This window comes from Rhincodon typus, chromosome 9 (genome assembly GCF_021869965.1).
Source record: "Rhincodon typus isolate 14 chromosome 9, sRhiTyp1.1, whole genome shotgun sequence".
Taxonomy (NCBI): Eukaryota; Metazoa; Chordata; class Chondrichthyes; order Orectolobiformes; family Rhincodontidae; genus Rhincodon; species Rhincodon typus.
In genome coordinates this window covers 90,890,147-90,900,725 of record NC_063340.1, presented here as the reverse complement: position 1 = coordinate 90,900,725, position 10,579 = coordinate 90,890,147, and the positions used below count along the sequence as shown (strand labels likewise).

Below are 10,579 nucleotides of genomic sequence, written 5' to 3'. Positions count from 1 at the left end.
CACACACACACACACACACACACACACACACACACTCTCACACACACGCACACACAGACACACACACACACACTCTCTCACACACACACACACACACATTCTCTCACACACACACTCTCTCACACAGACACACACACACTCTCTCACACACACACTCTCTCACACACACACACACTCACACACACACTCACACACACACACACACTCTCACACACACACACTCTCTCACACACACACACACACAAAAACACTCACACACACACACACACTCTCACACACACACAGACACACACACACACACACTCTCACACACACACACAGAGAAATGTACAGATACACATAACAACTCATTGACCCTCTTCAGACAGCACCTTGCAAATCCATGACCACTTCCATCCAGAAGGATAAGAGCAGCAGATACGTGGGAACACCACACCCTGCAAGTTCCCCTCCAAGTCACTCACCATCCTGATTTGAAAATCACTGGGTCAAAATCTGGAATCCCCTCCTTCAGGGCATTGTGGGTCAACCTATAGCACATGGACTGTAGTGGTTCAAGAAGGAGGGTCACCAACACCTTCTCAAGGGCATCTAGGGACAGGGTAATAAATGCTGGGCCAGCCAGAGATGCTCAGATCTGTGAATGAATAAAAATATAAAATAGAACCTTAAACACAGAAGAATATACAAACAATCCCACAAAGGAACACACAGGCAATTTCACACACTGGAATATACAAACATATACAATGAAATATACAATCAAACACTGGAATGTGCAGACAAGTCCCACTGCAATGATTTGAACACCAAATTTAAACCTGAGCCTCCAGTCCAGTCTTGAGGGGACGCTGCATTGCCAAAGGTGCAATGTTAATGGTTTCTGATCTGAAAGCAGTTACACCTGATGTTATATGTCAATGACAAGTCACAGTTTCATGAAGAGACAGAAAGATTACAGCTCCTAGTTATTCAATACATCAGACAGAAAGTGCTGGAGGAATTCAGCAAGTCTGGCAGCACCCTATGGAGAGAGAAACAGAGTTAATATTTTGAGTGCACTATGTCTCTTCAGAACTGAAAGAAGCTGGAAATGTATGTTTTGTTATGCTGTTGACAGAAAGAGGAGGAGGAGCAGTGGAACAGATAGTGAAAGTGCAAAAAGCAAAAGACAAAGGCAATAATGATGCTGGTAAAGGAGGGACAGACATCCAAACTAGGTGTAAATGATCAGTGTAGAAATAGGTCCACACTGCTAGGGCAAAGCGAACAAGATATAAAAGAGACACAGCCAGGGATGCAAGTAAAATGGAGAACTGAGGTGAGCCATTTGTGGGACTCAATATTGAGATCTAAATGCCATAAAGCTATGGGGGGGGGGGCGGGGGGGGGGGGGGGGGGTTGTATAAATTAGGCTTGCTTTCTCTAGAACTGAAAAGGTTAAGGAGTGATCTGACTGAAGTCTTCAAGATAATAACAGGAAAAGACATAGTAGATGAAAATAAGCTATTTCCCCACTAGTTCTGGATTCTTGGACTAGGGGTATAGTCTGAGAATTAGGGCCAGACCGTTCAGGAGTGATGTTAGGAAGCACTTCCACACACACAGGGTGGGAGAGGGTTGGAACTCTTTTCCACAAATGGCAGTGGATGCTGGATCAGTTGTTAGTTTTAAATCTGAGAGTGATACACTTTTGTTAAGCAAAGGTATTAAGGGACATAGGCCAAAGGCAGGTGTATGGAGTCAAGCCACAGATCAGCCATGATCTCATTGAATGGTAGAAAAGACTTGAGGGGCTGAATGGCCTACTCCTGTTCCTATGCTCCTGTGTGTTCCTAAATTGCCCAAGTGTAAAATGAGGCATTATTCCCCCAACCTTCCATTGCAGCGTAAGGATCACCATTTTCCAGCTCCTTTTGAAGAAGGGTCACTGGCTGAAAATGTTAACTCTGTTTCTCTGTCCACAAATGCTCCAGACCTGCTGAGTTTCACCAGCATTCTCTGTTTTTTATTTCAGATTTCCAACATCCACTGTATTTTGCTTTCAGTATCCATAAAGTGTAACATTACTCATTAACAGAAACTGTTTAATCATTCCAGTCTGTCCCACTTTCACCTGTCCCTGCATAAGTATTGCCTACATAATCTTTATGATCGGGTCTTTTACTGGTATGTGTGTAAGTTGTTGTTGGCTGTTTGCCTGGCTTCTACACATTCCTGAAGTGACAAACGTTCTCTCAGAAACACTATTCAGTTTGTGTCAAGACTCTGGATGCAATCATTTTGTTGTCCTTGCTACAAGAAGGTAGGTCTATGTCCTACCTGTCTGGCACCTTAATGTCAGATGATACTTCAGTACACCCCAGAGGGTGGTGAGTTTGTAAAATTCTTTATAGCAGAGGACTGTCGAGACCGGGTCATTAAGTATAGTTAAGGCTGAGAGAGACAGATTTGTAATCAGCAAGGAAATCAAGAGTTATGGGGAAGATACAAAAAAATCTCCCCAAAATATTGGAGGACAAAGCATCTTATAAAAATGAGGAACCAAAAGAAATTAGGATTCATAAAATTGGTATCAATAAGTATGGAGATATTACTCAAAACATCAACTGGATTGAAGGTTGTTAAATTCCCTAGGATCAGATGACTTGGATATCAGAGCATTGAAGGATGGTGGATACATTGATGATGATCTTTCAAAATTCTCTCGATAATGGAGTAATCTCTGCAGATTGAAAGTAACAGGTGTAACCGCACTATTTAAGAAGTGAGGGAGAGGGGGAATGGAGTACCACAGACCTGTTATTTTGATGTTTTGAGCAGGAAAATGATAAAGATTATGATAAAGGATGTGTTAACTGGGTATTTAAAAATAATGGCAAAATTGGATAGTCAACGTGGATATATGAAAAGAAAATCATGTTTAACAAACTTGCTGCAGTGTCTTTGAGCATGTTACTTGTAGCATACAGAAAGGAGAGAGCCAATGGATGTGGTGTATTTGGATTTTCAGAAGGCTTTGATAAGGTCTCATGCAGGACATTAGTAAATAAAATTAAAGCACATGGGACAGGGGTTAATGTACTAGTATGGATTGAGAATTAGTTAACAAAGAGTAGGATATTCTCAGGATGTCAGGTAGTGAGCTAGCAGAAGGGTCACAGCTCTTCACAATCTGTATCAATAAATTGGATGTGGATTCCCATTGTAATGTTTCCAAATTTACCGAAAACAGCAAACTGCGAGAGGATTTAAATTATGAGGAGATGAAGAGAAGCTTTAAGAGGACTTGGAATGATGGAGTCTCATGTTGATAAGTGTGAGGTTATTCACTTCAGTAGTAAAACACAGAAAGGCAGAATATTTCTTCAGTGGTGGGAGATTGGGGACTGTGGTTTCCCAAAGGGATTTGAGCAACCTTGTCATGAGTCACTGAAAGTGAGCATCCAGGTTCAGCAACCAATTGGGAAAGCAAATGAGATGTTGTCCTTCAGTATAAGGGATTTGCGCCCAGAAGTAACAATGTCTTGCTGCAGATGTATTGAGTTGTTTTGGACCCATTATGTCAGCAAGGACATGCTGGTCAGAACAGGATTGCACTGGAAGTTGACCGGACTGACTCATGGGAAGGTAGGAGAATGTTCAATGAGGAGAGAATGAGGAAACTGGGCCATTATTCTCTGAGATTTTGAAAACTGAGAGGTGATCTCACTGAATTTTAAGAGAGTTCTCAGAGGGATTGACTGATGCGAGAAGGTAGCAGTCTCAGAACAGGAGGTGGGCTATTTTAGACTGAGCTGAGGACGATTTTCTTCACTCTCACAGTGGGCAATCTGTGGAATTTCCTCTCTCCCTGAGCGTTGGAGAGGCTCATGCATTCAGCAGGTTCAGGACTGAAATCTATGCATTTCAGAAGGCAAATGTCATAAGATTTTAAGGTATAGGAGCAAAATTTTTTAGGCCATTTGGCTCATCAAGTCTGCTCCATCATTCGACAATAACATGTTTCTGAACCCCATTCTCTTGCCTTCTCCCCATAACCCTTGGTCCCCTTACGAATGAAGAACCTATTGTTATGGGAATATAGACATAGTATGGGCTAGTGGAACCAAGATAGATGATCAACCATGCTCCCGTTCAATGGCAGGACATTCTTGAAGAACTGAATGGCTTCCTTGTGCTTCTGTTCCTGGTGATTCTCTGAAATGATGATGTCACCATTGTCACTGATCCTTTTCCTGGAAGATTGAGATCAAGCAGCATTCAGTCACCGAAATGAACATCTCTGTTCAGTCCTGAAGGCAACAGGAAGCAGCCTGGACCATATCCAGTTTGCTGCATGTGTTAGAGATTAAATCAATTACTCTAGGAACAGCATGGAATGTGATCGATACAAATGATATCAGCCCTTTGTACTCAGAATCAGAATTAATTTATGAGAATCATAGAACCCCTACAGTGCAGAAAGAGGTCATTCAGACCATCGTATCTGCACTGACCATCTGAACAGCATCCCACACAGACCCCTACCCTATCCCTGCAACCCTGCATTTTCCATGGCTAACCCACCTAGCCTGCACACTACGGGTAATTTAGCACAGCCAATCTACATAGCCTGCACATCTTTGGATTGTGTATAGAAACCAGAACACCCGCAGGAAACCCATGCAGACATGGGGAGAATGTGCAAACTCCACACAGACTGTCGCCTAAGAGTGGAATTGAACCCGGGTCCTTGGAGCTGCAGGCAGCTGTGCTAATCACTGAGCCATCGTGCCATCTTAAAGAGTGAGAGACAAGCTCAGAGAAATTAGGTATGTTCCTCCGACAATGGGAGTGAGATGGGAGGCATCATACTTGCAACCAAAATGATTGAACTGTCACAGGAACTTGGGAACAGGAGTAGGCCATTCAGCCCTCGAGCCTGTTCCACCATTCAATGAGATTGTGGTTGATCTGTGGCCTAACTCCATATACCCGTCTTGACCCAAATCCCTTGCTTAACAAAAACTTATCTCAGGTTTAAAATTCACAACTGACCCAGCATCCACTGCCATTTGTGGAACAGAGTTCCGAACCTCATATAAAGATCTATGCACCTGAATCGCCAAGTATATTTGGACATCCACTGTACTTAACTTCCTACCATCTAGATAGCACCCTGATCTATCCATTCTCCACCCAAAATGGATAACCTCATACTTGCTAACATTCAATTCCATCTGCAATAGTTTTGCTCACTCCCTTACTCTATCAATATCCCTTTGTAATTTTATGCTTTCATTTACAATGCTGCCCAACACTGTGTCATCAGCAAATTTGGATAATTGACTTTCTTTGCCATTATCCAAGTCATTAGTGAATGATGTGAAGACATTGGTATGATCACATTTGGAGTACTGCTGTATTTCTGGTTGCTCTGTTATAGGAAAGATGTTATTAAACTGGAAAAAGTACAAAAATGATTGACAAGGATGTTGCCGGGAATGGAGGGTTTCAGCTACAGGGAGAGGCTAAATATGCTGGGACTATTTTCCCTGGAGCGTTGGAGGTTGAGGAGTGACGTTATAGAGGTTTATAAAATCATGAGGGGCATTGATAAGGTGAATAACCTAGAGTAGGGGAGTCCAAAATACATTTAAGGTGAGAGGGGAAAGATTTAAAATGAACCTGAGGTGAGGGGCAACTTTTTCACACAGAGGTGGTGTGTGTATGGAACGAGCTGCCAGAGAAAGTGGTAGAGATGGGTACAATTACAACATTTAACAGACATTTGGACAGGTCCATGAATAGGAAAGATTTAGAGGGATATGGGCCAAGTGCAGACCAATGTGACTAGTTCAGTTTAGAAAACCTGGTCAAAATGGACAAGTTGGGCCAAAAGGTCTGTTTCCATCCTATATGACTCTAATAGGGAGAAAAAAAATTAGTGTCAGAGATTAATGTTGGGGGAATGACTGGCCTAAGGTGCAGTGATTGTTATGGTTGTATTGAATCGAAGCAAAACATTATCTGTATTCATTCACAACATGTCTGGGCCAACATTTATTGCCCGTCGCTAGTTGCCCCCTTGAGAAGGTGGGTGTGAGCTGCCTTCTTGAACTGCTGCAGTCTGCCTGCTGTAGGTTGACCCACAATACCCGTCGGGAGGGACAAAGTCAGAAGTCACAGAACACCAGGTTATAGCCCAACAGGTGCTGTCTGAGGATCTTTGGTGAATTTCTGCAGTGCATCTTGTAGATAGTACACACTGCTGCTACTGAGCGTCGGTGGTGGAAGGAGTGGATGCTTGTGGATGTGGCGCCAATCAAGCGGCTGCTTTGTCCTGGATGGTGTTGAGCTTCTTTAGTGTTGTTGGGGCTGCACCCATCCAGGCAAGTGGGGAGTATTCCATCACACTCCTGACTTGTGCCTTGTAGATGGTGGACAGGCTTTGTGGAGTCAGGAGCTGAGTTACTTGCCGCAGTATTCCCAGCTTCTGACCTGCTCTTTACTGCGTTTATGTGGTGAGCCCAGTCCGTTTCTGGTAAATTTTAACCCTCAGGATGTGGATGTTGACGTTGGTGGAATTCAGTGATGGTAAACTGACTATATGAAATAGGAGCAGGAGTAGGCTGTTCAGTCCTCAAGTCTGCTCTGACATTCAACAGGATGATGAATGTTCTGACATTCTTCATGTCCACTTTCCTGCCTTTTCTCAGTACCTCATGATTCCACAACTAATCAAGAATCTATTGATCTCTGCCTTAAGTATACACAAGGACTCTGCCCACACAGTTTTCCAAAGCAAGGAGTTCCAAAGACTCAGAACCCTCTGAAACAAGAAACTGGCACCCCATTATTCTGAGGCTATAGAGGAAGTGATGGCCTAGTGGTATTATCTGTTAATTCAGAGACCTAGGTAATGTTTTAGATACCCAGGTTTGAGTCCTGTTATGGTAGAGGGTGAATTTGAATTCAATTTTAAAAACAATCTGGAATTAAAATCTACTGATGACCATGAAACCACTACCAATTGTCAGAAAAACCCACCTGGTTCACTAATGTCCTTTAGGGAAGGAAACTGCCATCCTCACCTGGTCTGGCCTACATGACTCCAGACCCACAGAAATGTGGGTGACACTTAAGTGCCATCTGGACAATTAGGGATGGGAGTAAATGCTGGGCTAGCCAGCAATGCCTCATCTTGTGAGTGAATTTAAAAATAAGCCTGTTTGGTCCTTGACTCTCCCACAAGGGGAAACATCTGTCTAGCCCCTTAAGAACCCTATATGTTTCAATGAGATCACCTCTCATTCTTCTAAACTCCTGTGAGTAGAGTTCCAACTTGTTTAGCCTTTATTCATAAGACAGCCCCTTCATACCACAGATCATCCCAGCTTTTTCTGAACTTCTCTTTTCTTAAATAAGGGACCAAAATTGCTCACGATCTCACCAGTACCTTGCTGTATGCCACTGAATATCAAGGACCAATGGTTAGGTTCTCAGTTGTGGCCATTGTCTGGACCTTATGCTTATTTTCCATTTTCGTCACAGACCTAGACAATGTCCAGATCTTACTGCATTTGGATTTGGACTTTCTTAATTCATTCACAGGATGAGGGTATTGCTAGTTAAGCCAGCATTTATTGCACAGTCCTATTTGCTCATCTGACCCTTAAGAGTCAACCACATTGCTATGGGTCTGGAGTTACATGGATGGCAGTTTCTCTCACAAGGAAGCTCATATGTTCATCCTCTAATAAGGATGACAGTTTCTTTCACTGAAGGACATTAGTGAGCCCAATGGGTTTTTTCCCCAGCAATTGACAATGGCTTCATGGTCATCATTAGACTCCAAATTCCAAATTGGTATTGAATTCACATTCCACCATCTGCCATGGCAGGATTTGAACCTGGGTCCCTAGAACATTACCTGGGTCTCTGGGGGTTATATAGTCTAGCGATAATACCACTGAGCCGTCTCCTCCCGAGTTCAGTATCTGAGGAATTCTGGATAGCGCTGAACATTGAGAAACACAGGCAAAAGGAACGTGAGTAGGCCATTCAGTTCCTCAAGCCTAGCCTACCTAAATGTAAAGTGTATATAGTGTCAGATGGCTATGGGCTGCTCTTTCATTCGAGAGATATGACTGGTAGTAGTTTAACATGAGGGTCACCATGCCTCCAGCCAACTGTACTAACCGGCCCCCAACAGCCAGTCTACCATTTAGCTGGATCACAGCTAATCTGATAAACCTCAATGCCATCTTTCCAAATTATCCCCTTCATCACTGAATTCCCCAGGACCCAAAAATCTGAAAGGGACTGGGGTGAGAGGTTAACATTTGGCAGTCTATTTTTTTTTTTCTGAGGCGGGGGGTGCAATGTGGAAGGAATGCTGGACGTGCTACTCCCACATCCTTCCCTCATCCACTGGCCAGGTTCTGGTTCTGACAGAGGTGGCCCAGGGGCTAGTGAGTGGAGAGCAGGAAGGGGAAGGGGCAAGGCCTGGGCCTGCTGAGGGTTAATGCCCCAAGACCCAACCTTCTATCCAGTGGCCAATCAGTGTTCAGCTTACATGTGGTCCAATGGGGTGATGGAGAAGTGATGTAATGAGAGAGGCTGGAGTTGAGCATTTGATTCCGACATGACAGAATTGTCTCTTGCTCTTTGACCGGGTTCAGGGCTGTGGTAAGTACAGACAGAACAAAGCAAGCAGCAAGGGCTTGGAACACATCACTCAATCTACAATCAAATGTGACCAGCCTCTGCCACTGCAGTAATGATGACTATCTGAAATCTAGATATCTCTTTATATTTGATAATTAATGGATGCTTTCCTTTTGTTTAAAATTAATTTAATATGGATTTCTCTGCTTTCGGCTGTGAAAATTAATTTTTGCATTAATAAATATTTATGGTCGAGATTTCTTTAGTCGGTGAGAGGGGCAGATGCATCGTTCAAGGAAAATGCTTTTTAAAGAAAATCAGTGCGTGGAGATGTGATCCATTGAGATTTTGTGTGCAATGTGTAGGACTGGAATGAATTCTGGAAGGTTAATTATATTGTGTGTTGGGAATACGCTGGGGTGGAAGACAAGATTGTGGCATTTTTCAATAATTAATGTCTTTTCTCGGAGGAGATTTCCAACATAACATTTCTTTTTAAAAATGGAGATTTTGTTTAATTTTGGTGAAACGATAATGAGTCAGTGAACTAGGCAAATGAGACTGACAGGAAGAACAGTGCAGGGTGCAACTTGTCTTATCTATGTGTCTATAACTAGGTGTGTCTGTGTCGTCTGTCTGCATCTCTGTGTGTGTGTGTGTGCGCCTGTGTAACTTGTGTATACGTATCTGCCTTTGTGTGTATGTGTTTGTCTAATCTGTCTGAGTACATGTGTCTGCTTGTATGTGTGTGCGTGTTTGTGTGTGTTTGTTTGTGTCCCTAGTGTGTGTGTGAGTGTGTGTGTGTGTATGTGTATGTGTGTTGTCTATGCCTGGCTGTGTACGTGTGCCTATTTGTGTCCTGCAATGAGGATAATTTCTAAAATGTCGTTTTAATCTCCTGCACTGACTCCTGTAAACCCTCCTGCTGCCTGAGCCACCCATCTTCTGACGTCTCGTTTAACTGTGCACTGGTGCCTGAGCTCGGAGACACTCAGACTCCAGTGTCTGAGGAGCCCGATGAGACAAAGCCACACTCAGTGATTCCTAACTGTGCTGAATCAGGCTGGTGAGCTTCACTGGGACTGAACTACAAGGTTCGATTCCGATATTACACTTGCTTGGTTATAGTCACAAAAATTTTATCTGAAAGGTGACCTGTGGACACTACTGCAGATAGTGTAACATCAGAGACAGGGTGTTGTCAGTCGACAGGAATCGATCAACTGAAAGCTTCTTCCAAGCTCCTGTCTCTCCTTTGTGAACCAAGCCAATTATCATTTTTAATTCCCTAAATTCATCATTTTCTTTTCTTCACTCAGATTAGATCCCCTTTCAGTGTAATTTTTAACCTTCTGCTCAGGACATCACTGTCATAGACTGCAAGATTATTAGTGTGTCTCCCATCAAACACTCCCAGGGCAGGGACAGCACGGGATTCAACATAGAGTAAAGCTCTCTCTACACTGTCCCTATCAAACACTCCCAGGGCAGGGATAGCACAGGGTTCAATACAGAGTAAAGCTCTCTCTACACTGTCCCCCATCAAACACTCCCAGGGCAGGGACAGCACGGGGTTCAACATAGAGTAAAGCTCTCTCTACACTGTCCCCCATCAAACACTCCCAGGGCAGGGACAGCACAGGGTTAGATATAGAGTAAAGCTCTCTCTACACTGTCCCCCCCTATCAAACACTCCCAGGGCAGGGACAGCACGGGGTTCAATATAAAGTAAAGCTCTCTCTACACTGTCCCCCTATCAAACACACCCAGGGCAGGGACAGCACAGGGTTCAATATAAAGTAAAGCTCTCTCTACACTGTCCCCCATCAAACACTCCCAGGGCAGGGAATGCATGGGGTTCAACACAGGGTAAAGCTCTCTCTACACTGTCCCCCATCAAACACTCCCAGGGCAGGGACAGCACGGG

General features: G+C 43.6%; 1 protein-coding gene across 2 annotated transcripts in view; it reads left to right on the top strand.

Moving 5' to 3' along the window:
- The first annotated feature begins 8,638 nt into the window (after positions 1-8,638).
- Positions 8,639-10,579, top strand: part of LOC109923830 (stathmin-4) — an 18,388-nt gene continuing 16,447 nt past the window's right edge. For both annotated transcript variants that reach the window (XM_020523865.2, XM_048601056.1), the window contains exon 1: positions 8,639-8,673. The gene's annotated coding sequence lies outside the window, so the exon portion shown is untranslated. The remainder of the gene's footprint in view (positions 8,674-10,579) is intronic.